Below are 12,902 nucleotides of genomic sequence, written 5' to 3' on the forward strand. Positions count from 1 at the left end.
AATTAAGTTTCTTTATGGGAACATGAACTTACACTTATGGCAACAACAGAATATCATTCTGCTATTTAATCTGACAGCAAAAAAACAGAAAAAAAATTGTTAGGGCCATACAACCTCAGACCATTTCAACACTCCTGAAAATAAGGGCAAAAAATGAATTATTAAGAAACAGTGTTCAAAGAGCACTGTATTAGAGTTCTCATTGTGGCTTGGAGGGTTAAGAATCTGACCAGTATTCATGATGATGTTGGCTTGATCCCTGCCTTTACTCAGTGGGTTAAGGGTCTGGCTTGGCTATGGTATAGGCTGGCAGCTGCAGCTCCAATCCGACCCCTAGGCTGGGAACATCCATATGCTACACGTGCAGCCCAAAAAAGACAAAAGAAAAAAAGAGCATTGTATTATCTAATGTGATTTATAAAGCAAGTAAAACTCAGTAATTTTAAAAGCCATAGTATTTGAAAGTTAGGAAAGTTTGGATGTGGATTTCTTACCAAAGTGGTACTCTAAGCCATTAGGTTTTAAAAAATTCCAAACTCACGTTTACTTGCATCATCTGTTTAATAATCCAATAAATGACAAAAAAAGACAATGAAAACAGCAGCATAGAGCTCCTTCCGGATAAAATCTTCAGTTTTCTTGTAGTTTTACCTAGAAATCCAGGTAAAACTGTGAATCCATTGTGAATCCATTTCAGCTAATAGTTTATTTTGATGTTTAACCTCATAGTCTGTTTCAATGGAAAGAAATTTTATAGCAGTTACTTTGCTTTTCAGATTTTCTGTGAGTCTCTTGTTTTCTTCATTGGCACTATACCCACCATAGGATACCCATAGTTCCCAGGAGCTACTTGTTCATCCAGGCCTGCATACCTCATCCTGCCAGAGGGGCAGGAAAGAGAGGAGGGTGGAGGGGTGGGTAGGAAGAGGCCAGGGGCCACCCGGACCAGGGCCTGGTGAAACACCAACTTCTTTCCCTAAAGTGCCAGGACATCAGTGGAGTCTAAACATCGAGGTGGCTATTTGTCCTTTTTTGACTGGCTTATTTTGCTTCACATAATGTCCTCAAGGTCCATCCGTGTTGTAGCTAATGCCAGAACTTACTTCCTTTTTAAAATTAACACACCATTGTATGTATATACTGCATTTTATTTATCCATTCACCTTACTAAACATTTTCTAATGATAATCCCATAACCCATAGTTCTATTTTGGCCTTAACTGTATGGGGATCTTGAAAAGTTACTGCTCTTTCACTTGAAATTTTCCCAGCACTTCCAGATTTTTTTTTTTTCTTTTGGCTGCCCGCACAGCATATGGAAATTTCTGGGACAGGGATCGAAGAGCCAGAGCTGCAACCTATGCCACAGGTGCAACAACACTGGATCCTTAACCCACAGTACCACAGCGGGAACTCCTGGACATCTCCAGATTTTGACAGTCTAGAATTCTGAGATTTTTTCATTCTCAGACAGAGCTTCTGTTCTCCCGGGGGGCAGGGCATCTCAGGGCCAGGGCTGTGATGTAAATGGGAAAAGAGTGAGGTCAAGGTTGGTTGATTCATATTACCTTATTCAACACAAGTATTCACAGGTCACTCCTGTGTGCAATGCACCACCTTTGATAGTCACTCTTCCCACGATGGTCAGATGTCCCTTTGGTGGAGAGAGTGGACAGAAGTCCTAAAACAGTAGGCTTAATTCTACTTCAGCTCTATGCCCAATAACCAAGATAGATGGCTGGAGAGAAGTTGTGTGGTTCCCCCAAAATCAGGAAACAGCCGAAGATAGTCAGGTATCTCTTTGCTTTCCCCAACTCCACATTATCCCAACCTTCTCACCCCACTGTCCTGCTTCCAGCAGTTTGGTTTTGAAAGCATGTTGTAAATTAGCTGTACAAGAGCAGGGAAATGGCTTCTCCTAATGCTCTTTCCTGGCACCACAGGAGCTCCCCTGAATCTCCTATTACATTACAGTATTTTCAGTAAGACTCTATCCACATGTGGTACAGGGCATGGCACTATGCAGAATGACATAGACAGAATTAATTTTCTCCTTTCAGACACTTCCATATCTCATCACAGTTGTCAAAGCAGATGAAAACTAGGGCTGGTGCTGAGTCACTGCCTCCTGTATTGCACATCCTCTCCTCTACATGTGTCCAGAGAACTGATGTCATTTCTCCAAAGTTTCTTGGAAAATATCTACTGTTTTTGTGTCTCCCAGTGATATTACTTTTGTCTCTGGCCAGATAAGCATAGATTGGCCCTATTTTTAATGAGCACTTGATTGACCTATTTTTTCCGTATTATTATCTTCTGGAGTTCTCCTCACTAGCCACGTAATAGCTGACAATAGAAACCAATCCAAAGATTAATTGTATGTAAAAGATTTTCTGCTTTTTCCCAAAAGTGAAGTAAATCAGTATAAAATATGAGAAAGAGTAATTTTTCGAGCCTGTCATGTCTCTGCCATAGCAGGGAGCTTCCCTTGTAAATAAGTGCTCTTCCTTCTTCCAGAAAGAAGTTTATTAAAGGAGGTCAGTTAACTACTTTGGGGAGTTGATGGAAGTCCCATCCCTTTGAGTCATGGCGTGTAACTCGGTGGGAGTCTGTTCTACAGAGTTTTAGTGACGATGATCTCAGTTTTGTACCTCATGTCTACACTTTAGTTTATGTGCCAAAGTTGCTTTCTCTGATGAACAAAATTCTAGCTAAGACAGAGTTGATCTTGCTTTTCATGTGTCCCTTCCTCCTCCCCCAGTTAGACATTCTTTGGCATGTGGTACTTGTTAATGAATTTGACCAAAGATGGTCCCACTCCAGATTGTTACTGGCACTTGTTATCTGACACCTATGAGTATAACTGGTAATGAATATGCTTTGGCTGAAACCTTTAGTCAGCAGTACAACATTTCCTAAGGGGAGACTGGACCACTTTAGGCAAGCATGTGGGATTTTCTGCCTTCCAGGTAGAGGCAAGGAGATAGGCACTGAGATGATATGATCCAAGGGGTGAACAAGGATGAGCTCTCCTAAATATTCTTCTTGCTGAAATACCAAGGTAACATCCAAGTTAAGTCTTTAGTAAGTTGGCTGTGGGGCCTTGGTCTGGCCTAAGCTCCAAGATTAGAGCTTCAAGCCAGGACCTTGGTCTGGTCCTGCTCCAAGATTCTTCAAAACCTTATTTAAGTCCATGAGTTTCTTTTCTGTGGAAAGGTTCTTTTGTGCCATATATTAGATTCTAGATATGTGATATCATATGGTATTTGTCTTTCTCTTTCTGACTTACTTTACTTAGTATGAGAGTCTTTAGTTCCATCCATATTGCTGCAAATGGCATTATTTTGTTCTTTTTTTATGGCCGAGTAGTATTCCATTGTATATATATATACCACATCTTCTTAATCCATCCATCTATCAATGGACATTTAGGTCATTTCCATGTCTTGGCAATTGTGAATAGTGCTGCAATGAACATACCGGTGCATGTGTCTTTTGGGAGGGGGAGGGAGTGGGATGGACTGGGAATTTGGGGTTAATAGATGAAAACTATTGCCTTTGGAATGGATAAGCAATGAGATTCTGCTCTATAGCACAGGGAACTATATCTAGTCACTTATGATGGAGCATGATAATGTGAGAAAAAAAGGATGTATATATGTATGTGTGACTGGGTCACCTTGCTGTACAGTAGAAAATTGACAGAACACTGTAAATCAGCTGTAATGAAAAAAAATAATTAAAAAAAAACACCTCATTTACAATGTTTGGATCCTCTGTGAAGCCTACATTCAAGTTTACCAGGAGATATGGGTAGGAATGGAGTTGAGGGGCTTCATCATTTATAAAATCAAGTGTGCTGATAAAAGAAGTAAAGTTTTGAAAGCTTCAAGTCCTGGGCCTGCTCACAGTCATCATCAACCAGCTCTATTTGAAGTGTACATCAGAGGAAACATCAGTCTGGCTATAAATTTAAGCAAACCCTGTTAGCTGGGAATATGGACCATCACTGCACACCTGCATAAGGGCCCTTTTCTTCATGGCATGAATAAATGTACTTATAACATGCTAACAGAACAACTACTGTACAGCAAGGGTGACTTTAGGGGATATGTGAGACATCTGAAATTGTATGTATGATTTTGTGTGGCTATGAATATTTCTGAGAAGAAAGTCTTCAGCTTCTACCAGCATCTCAAAGATGTCTGTCACTCCCTCACTCTCTGAGGTCATTTGAAATGACCACATTTTTGATGTATATAGTTCCCAATTATTCAATTTTCATTAATAAATATAGGATAAGTGATTGCCTAAAAGAAGGCACTATATATGACATTTAGGGAGAGATAAATTTACAGTACAACTCTTGTTTTGGAAAAGACTGCCATCTTTGTGGGATGAATTACATGATAGTCTCCAAAAAGACAATTAGCAATGCAAGGTTGTAAATGTACCTGGTAAGTGCTATGGGAAAAACATGCTAAAATACTCTAGAGGAGTAGGGATCACTCCTCCTGGGGTTGTTGGACAGGAGCTTAAGTTGAGTCTAGAGATGCATCAGCAAAGTCTGACACTGGTGTTCAGCCAGGATGCCTTGGCTGTTCATATTAGATGTTAAATTATAAAATATTTCTGTGCTAGTTGGTTGCAGTATTCCCTCAAGTGCACCCCGGTGCCTCCATATCTCCACCAGGCCATATCTCCACCAGGAATTCCCAACACTTTTACCCTCACCTTTTAGGGTCTAGTAACTGTAGGATTAATGCTTGGCCCAAAGGGATTCTTTTTTTGTTTTTTAAGGCCGCACCTGTGGCATACGGAGGTTCTCAGGCTAGGGGTCGAATTGGAGCTGTAGCCACCCACCAGCGCCACAGCCACAGCAACACGGGATCCAAGTCATGTCTGCGACCTAACCACGGCTCACGGAAATGCCAGATCCTTAACCCACTGAGCGAGCCCAGGGATTGAACCTGCAACCTCATGGTTCCTAGTCGGATTCATTTCCGCTGAACCACGACAGAAACTCCCCAAAGGGATTCTTTAGGACACCAATCCAGCATGTTGGCTAGAGCTTTTATGATGGTTCAATGTCCTTACTGATTAGTCATTTATATCACCACTGCATTTAAGGAATGTGTTTGTTAGAAGGTTGCTTGTACAACCATATGACTGAAATAACAGAAAAGAGAGGAAGGGAGAAGGAAAACATCTCAGGAAAGGGAAAAGATGGAAGAAAGAAGATCAAATTGTTGATAAAACTGTTCTGGAGTTGGATAGTTGACTGTTTATTTGGGCAGAGAAGAGGGGTAATGAATTATAAAGTAAAAAGACAAGCTGTAGCCAGCTTGTGAAAATGGTTTGGAATTAGGAGCATGGCAAGAAGGATAGGTCTTACACTCTGGAGTTTGTTGTATATATTAGATGTCATGTGCAAGTGCTTAAGGTGGTGGAATGACATGATGACAACAGTACTTTCAGAATATCTGGGTGGGATGTGCAGGATGAAAGGACAAAAGAGAGCTTAACAGGGTAAATTCTAGATGTAAATTAGCCATCGTGAAAAGTTTTCTGTGGAAACGAGACATCAACTATGAATTTTAATGCAATAGGGTATGGAGGAAAAGAGACATTGACTGTCGCACAGAATGAAACTGGGTAGAATATTTGAAATGGAGCCTTAAGAAGCCTGGGCCCTCTGGTCACATTGTCTCTAGGAGAGAGCAGAGTGGCCACAGAAAGGGCCCAGTGAGGAAGAGCAAGAACAATTGCCTTGCTATTGGGGGTATCTTCAGGAGGGTAAGTTAGAGACTAGACCAAAAAAAAGCTGCTCAATAATTACCTGTCCATCTTACGTAAAGTTCACAAAATAATATGAAAAAATAGTTGAAAGAGAGCGAAAAAGAGAATATGAATGAATTTTGAACTTAGTATTTGATTGACTTATTCTATTTAATTCTAGACCAGCAACTAAGCAAGTCTTCGCAGCCCAGACTCCCTTTCTAGCATGGATTGTACATTTTCAGGGGACAGCAGGTGACCATGTCCATCGCACATCCAATTACGTAATTGCCTTGGTGATCCCATGAGATCCTAAATATTATTTAAATTATCTAGTTAATTTCTTCTTTCTAGGAGTTCCCTATGTTGCTCACTGGGTTAAGGACCAGATATTGTCTCTGAGGATGTGTGTTCAATCTCTGACATCACTTAGTGGGTTAAGGATCCGGCACTGCTGCAAGCTGCAGTGTAAGTCACAGATGTGGCTTGGATCCAGTGTTGCTGTAGGTGTAGTGTAGGTTGGCAGCTGCAGCTCCAGTTTGACTCTTGGACTGGGAACTTCCATATGCCACCGTTGTTAAAAGAAAAAAAAAATTTCTCCTATCTCACAATTATCTCTGAAAATCAATTATAAAGACAATATCAATAATATCATTTTACTTTGCATTTACAGTTCAAAAAGCATTTTAATGTACATTACCTTACAAAACATGCTATAATTGTTAGTAGACATTATTATCTTCATTTTACATTTGAGGAAACTGAGAAACAAACCCTTAGAAAGTTTAAGGGGAAAATGATCAGGAACTCACATTTTTTGAGTACCTATTATGTGTCAGACCCACCACATATGCTCGAATTCACAGAGCTGGTAAGAATCAGAGTGGAAACTTAGTACAGTTCACTTGGTGATTTAAGGCGGTGCAATTTCCATGACAAGCCAACCTTGCCAACTGTTGTTCATCCACCTGAGAAAACTTGGCTTTGAGTGTTGGACCAAAATTAGAGTTCTTATCCCTCAAATGGTTGAAAAACTGCTGAGCTCAACCTCACGCAATAATGTTTCTGTTCCAATTCATAAAGTCACCAAGCAATATGATCTGATGTACACTTCTTTGTTTTATTTTTATTGGGGATGAAGATTGTTTTCCTTTATAATTTCTCTGTAGGGGTTTAAACACTCAAAGGGATGAATTACCTCTGGCTTTATGTGTCCAACATCATCAAACTGACCCATGCAGATATTTTGTTATTAAAATGAGCCCTGTGTGTGAGGTCATTCTATCTTGTTACATTGTACACCAGGGCAAACCATTTAGAATAAATTGAAATGAATAACTAATGAAAGAGATAGAATATTTCTTTCAAAGTTCCTGAATACACTTGTCCTATTCTTTTTTTTTTTTTCTGGCTTTTGCTTACTTCCTCTTTCCACTTTTGCGCCATTTCGACCCGTTCACCCTCATGGCTTATTCCTTACTCCATTTCAGAGTAGCTGTAATGGCAGCCTAGCTGCAGACAAGGCGCCAGTTGTTCTCTGAAACAGATGGCATAAGAGACAAGAACTGCTGTTGTCCTGTCTACCATGGACACCAAGAAATGCCTTCCCTTCCATCCATGAACCTAGGCCCCAGGCTGGCAAACAGGAAGAGGCCCTGTGCTCCCTGACGGAACCACAAAGTACCCTTCCACTGGAGTGACCATTTCTGCTCACTCTTTGTTCTTTAGTGAACTGATTAGTCTACAGCCTTGCAACTCAAAGTATAGTCCAAGGACCAGCTCCATCAGCATTACCAAGCAGCTTTCAAAATGAAGACCCTCTACCCCCAATCTGTGGAATCAGGAAATGCATGTTGACAAGATCTGCGGCTGATTCAGATGGTCATTTCTGTTTGAGAAGCACTGGTCTACAGAACATCTTCTTGCCCACAGACGCATTTTCCCTTTCTTGTGACTGTGACACACAATTCAACAGAAATCTTTTCTATGCTGAGATATGTCTTAGTGGAAATTATGTCCCTACATATAATTAGGTACACTAAGGCCAAATAGAAAACAAATTTAAATTGAAAAAAAAAAGTTGAGCTCTTTGATAAGTTTATTTATTTATTTATTTTTATCTTTTTAGGGCCTTACCCTGTGGCTATGGAAGTTCCCAGGCCAGGGGTTGAATCGGAGCTGTAGCCGCTAACATACACCACAGCCACTGCAACGTGGGATCTGAAGCCACGTCTGCAACCTTCACAACAGCTCTCAGCAATGCTAGATCCTCTACCTGTTGGAGACCACTGAACTGCTGAGCTCTGCAGAAGGCAGACTTGGTACATGCAAGGGCAAAATAAGCCAAGGAATGCTTATGGTGGCAATGGTCAGATAGGCATACATGCTGACTCAGAGTTCTAAAGTACAGTGTCTCCTGCTAAGATAAATTAAGGGACTAATACAATCACTTTTCTGTCCTGCAAGCAAATGCATTGTGACCTAGATAACTGCACCAGTGACTTTGTTGCTAGTAGCTTTCTATAATCTCACGAGGAGGCAACCTTGAAGCTGCCTGTGCCTGTTTCTGCCCACTAGCCTAAATACGTCATCTTCTCTAATAAAAGCTATGTGGGTAAAGCATAGGGGCCTTTGTTCTAAGAAACAGAGTGCCTCCTGATCCCCCACTTTTCTAAAATGTAAAAGAGTCTTGTGTATTTTGGATGCCACGCTGTCCCTCTTCAGGATCTCCATTGACCTGCAGCGCTGGACGCAGCATTTACCCACTGAGTGAGGCCAGGGGTTGAAGCTGCCTCCTCATGGATACCAGTCAGGCTCATCACCACTGAGCCACGACGAGAACTCCTGATTTGTTTTTAATACTCTTAATAGATCAGTGAGCTTCCTTGCTGCAATAACTTGACACCTCTTGTAGAGAACTACTCAAACCAGGGAAATAATCAGAAACAACTTACTCAAACACAAACCCGAGTCTTGTTACTTGGCAATTTCTAGAACTCACACAGCCCTGCAGGCAAAAACAAACCACAAGTTCCCAAATCGAAAAACATAGACAGTCAACCAAAACTAATTTCTTCTAGTATTTCTTTGGTTATTTTCTCTCTGTTTATGAATATTTTCTAATAGCTGAGCTCCTTGAGAAGCTCCATTGATTTTTTTGGATGCTTTGCTCCACTCTTTCTCATCTGGGATTTTTGGTGATGACACACTCAGAATTTAATATTATGATTTTTTCAACATTCCAAGTTTCTCTTTAAGTGCTCTGAGAATCTCAAGGTTTTTTAAGCTTGTTCTCCCTGTGATTTTAAGTTTAAGCCAAAACAGTTGGATTTACCTTACCATCACTTCACCCTGGGCTTCTATCAGAAGCAGTATTCCATTTGCAAAGAAGGCAGAAAAACATCATCAGTACTCCCAGATCTCCTTAAAATAATTTCCATAATATAATATTGAGTTTTACTACTTGATATCTTACAGGCTTGGATATTAAGGATCAATGTTTATTTTTGAGCCTCTATTTCATGACAAGAGCTTTATTCTCTAAATACTTTAACAAAACAGAATTTTCTGACTGATCAATTATGTTTATATGATAAATCAGTGACCCAGGCATGATTAAAGAAGTGCCCTTTATTTCTTTTTTTTTTTTTTTGCCTTTTTGTCTTTTCTAGGGCCGCACCTGTAGCATATGGAGGTTCCCAGGCTAGGAGTCTAATCGGAGCTGTAGCCACCAGCCAACGCCAGAGTCACAGCAACAGCAGGATCTGAGCCATGTCTGTGACCTACACCACAGCTCCACGGCATTGCCGGATTCTTAACCCACTGAGCAAGACCAGGGATCAAACCCGCAACCTCATGGTTCCTAGTCGGATTCATTAACCACTGAGCCACGACGGGAACACCCTATTCTTTAATTTTATTATCTTTATTTTATTTTGATTAACGTCTATTTCTAGGTATTTGATCTGCTCTTAATATTTTATTCAGTTATACAAACATTCATATATACACACAAATATGAAAACCTACATAAACGGTTGTAACATTGGACCCAGAATATTTGATTCCTACTCTTTTATCTAACGACTAGTTAGAAATAAGTATTTATGTAGCATGTATTAGGTATAGTCACTGTATTATTATTATTAACTGCAGGTGATACAAAATAAATTAAAAAATGGTCTTTGTCTTAAAAGTACTTTTTTTAGGTAGGAAGAGAAAGCAGAAGAAATGTGCAAGAAGAAAATGGAAAAAAAATTCTCACTCATGTATAAGGTGGTAATAGCTTCCTGGGCTACCAGTGTCAAGCTATATAGTGTTTATCCTGGGTAAAGAATTGTGCTTAGCCCTTGACATGTAGCAGTAGCTCATTTACAATAGTTCCATTCTACAGAAGAGAAAAATGAGGCTGGGAAACTTCACTAACTTGAAATTGGTTTTCAAACCAACATTTTAAGACCATGTACTTAACTATACAGTAGTGATTTCCTGATGGAGAGTAAAGGATATGGTATTTACTTTCCTTTGCTTAAAAAGAAAAATGTTGTCTACTATTTTATTTATTTTTTCCAGCTCTCTTGGGATACAATTAGCAAATAACATTCTGTGAGTTTAAGACAAACAATGCATACAGCATATTGATTGATACATTTATAAATTGCAGAATGATTACCACAGCTAATACTCCCATCATGTCACATAATTACCATTTCTTCTTTGTGGTAAGAGCATTTAAGATCTACTCTCTTAACAACATTCAACTTTACTCTAGATATTTCCATTGCAAACCTCTTGAAAACCAGAATAATGGTACTTAATTCCTTTGTACCTGGCACTATCTTGGGCACATTATAAATATTTCAACTTCCCCAAGAATAAACTGCAAACAGGATCACCAAAATCTTGGCAACAGCAGCATAAACTTGGTGTGTTAGACCTTTTCAAAAAGAAATAGCATGACATAATAGATATTGTAGTTTTCTCAGGGTTTGCACATCTGCTAAACTCTTGGTGCCTCTCCCAAGTTGTTTCATTCTTCTGAGATTTTTCACCTGAGCTTTGGTCTCAGTTCACCTCTTTTGCCTTTAAGAGTCAACTCAAACTTTATGGTCTTCTCTGGAGGAAACATTCCCTGACTTCCTGGGGTAGAGGGGACTACTTTCTCCATTATGTTATGCTACTCATAGTATCACATCTCATACACACCTTGTATAATATGTAACATTGGTTTGGGGTTGTGTGGGGGTGTGTGGTGCACTTAAGGGGAAGAGTCCATTGACATCTGGTTGCGAGATAAATTTGTAACATAGTGTACATCTCATATCATGGCAGTGTAGATTTACATGAGATGTCCAAGACATCTCATATGCCTTGTAATATTTATTGAATATATTGAATATGGTAGGTAGATAGACAGAAAAAGTTTTCCTTGATTCTGTTAGGGTTCCTTGTTGGGTCTGAAAATGAAACTGAAAAAGACAGATGAACAGGAGAAAAGCATACAAAATTATTTAACATAAGTTTTGCATGACATGGAAGTCTTCATAAGGAAATGAAGACCTGCAGAAACAGATCTGAATATCTTTATGCTAGGTTTGATGAAGAGTGGATAATCATGGTGATATATGATAGGTCAAAGAGTATGAGATAATCGTAGTAAACTGGGGGAAACGGCAAGTCTGGTTTGTTAGGATTCTTCTCTGTGTCCTTTGATTTTGGAGATAAGAATACACCTTTCCTACAGGTATAGGGAAAACACCTCTCACAGGAGGCTTTTTGAACTATTTCAGAGAAGAGTGGGAGAGGGGTGGGGGGAAGGGCAGAGTGACCGTTTTGCTTCTACTGTTTTCTCAAACTTCCTTCCCTTAAAACATCAATATGCCAAGGTGCCATATTTTGAGGAAGCATGTCCTGAATCCTATCATTAGTAAAGCATTGATCAATTTGCCCCATTAGAAACTTCTCAAGATTTTAACAGCTGTTCCTTGAAAAAAAGGATTTAGTGTTCAAATTAGTTTGATAAATTCAAGTTTAAATAAAGTTAAACTTTTTTTTTTTTTCTTTTTTGCTTTTTATGGCTGCATCCTCGGCATATGGAAGTTCCCAGACAGAATTGGAGCTATAGCTGCTGGCCTACCCCATAGCACAGCAACGTGGGATCTGAGCTGTGTCTGCGACCTACACCATAGCTCATGGCAATACCAGATCCTTAACTCACTAATCGAAGCCAGGGATTGAACCCTCATCCTCATGGATCCTAGTCAGGTTTGCTAATCACCAAGCCACAAAGGGAACTCCAAGTTAAACTTTTTTATTTTTTTCAAAACTAAACTTTTAAATGTATGCTTTAATTTTCCCCTGCAATATTTCTCAAAACTCTTAATGTGCTGATGTGCATTGGGGATCTCTCAAATGTAAATGCAGTAATGCAACATTTCCTAATCAAACATGCCCATAGGATTCCTTCTTCTTCATACACCGTAGAACACAGTGTGGAGACACTGATTTCATGGTTGAGAGTAGATTAAGACATCAATGTCATTACATAGTAATTGCTTGCTTTTGGATCACCACTTTAAGCCTTAGCTCATCTGCAAAATGGGAATAATACGTATATCTCATATTGTAGTTGGCAAAAATGCCTAGGAGTTCTTAGTAATGATGATTAACAATACTACATCTGGGAGCAGGGAGGGGGAAGGGAGTGGGATGGACTGGGAGTTTGGGGTTAGCAGATGCAAACTATTCCATTTAGAATGGATAAGCAATGAGGTCCTACTGTATAGCACAGGGTACTGTGTCCAGTCTCTTGAGATAGAACATGATGGGGGATGATGTGAGAAAAAGAATGTATATAGAGTAGTTCCTGTTGTGGCTTAGTGGTTAACGAACCTGACTAGTATCCATGAGGATGTGGGTTCAATCTCTGGCCTTTCTCAGTGGGTTAAAGATCTGGCCTTACTGTGAGCTGTAATGTAAGTTGCAGAAGTGTCTCGGATCCTGAGATGCTGTGGCTGTGGTATAGGCTGGCAGCTACAGCTCCGATTCAACCCCTAGCCTGGGAACCTCCATATGCTTGAGAATGCAGCCCTAAAAAGACAAAAGACAAAAAAAAATGTATATAG

General features: G+C 39.8%; 1 pseudogene; it reads right to left on the reverse strand.

Moving 5' to 3' along the window:
- Positions 1-514: 514 nt before the first annotated feature.
- On the reverse strand, positions 515-877 carry LOC125121918 (BET1 homolog; annotated as a pseudogene).
- Between the last annotated feature and the right edge of the window lie 12,025 nt (positions 878-12,902).

The sequence above is a fragment of the Phacochoerus africanus genome, chromosome 3 (genome assembly GCF_016906955.1).
Source record: "Phacochoerus africanus isolate WHEZ1 chromosome 3, ROS_Pafr_v1, whole genome shotgun sequence".
NCBI classification, from domain to species: Eukaryota; Metazoa; Chordata; class Mammalia; order Artiodactyla; family Suidae; genus Phacochoerus; species Phacochoerus africanus.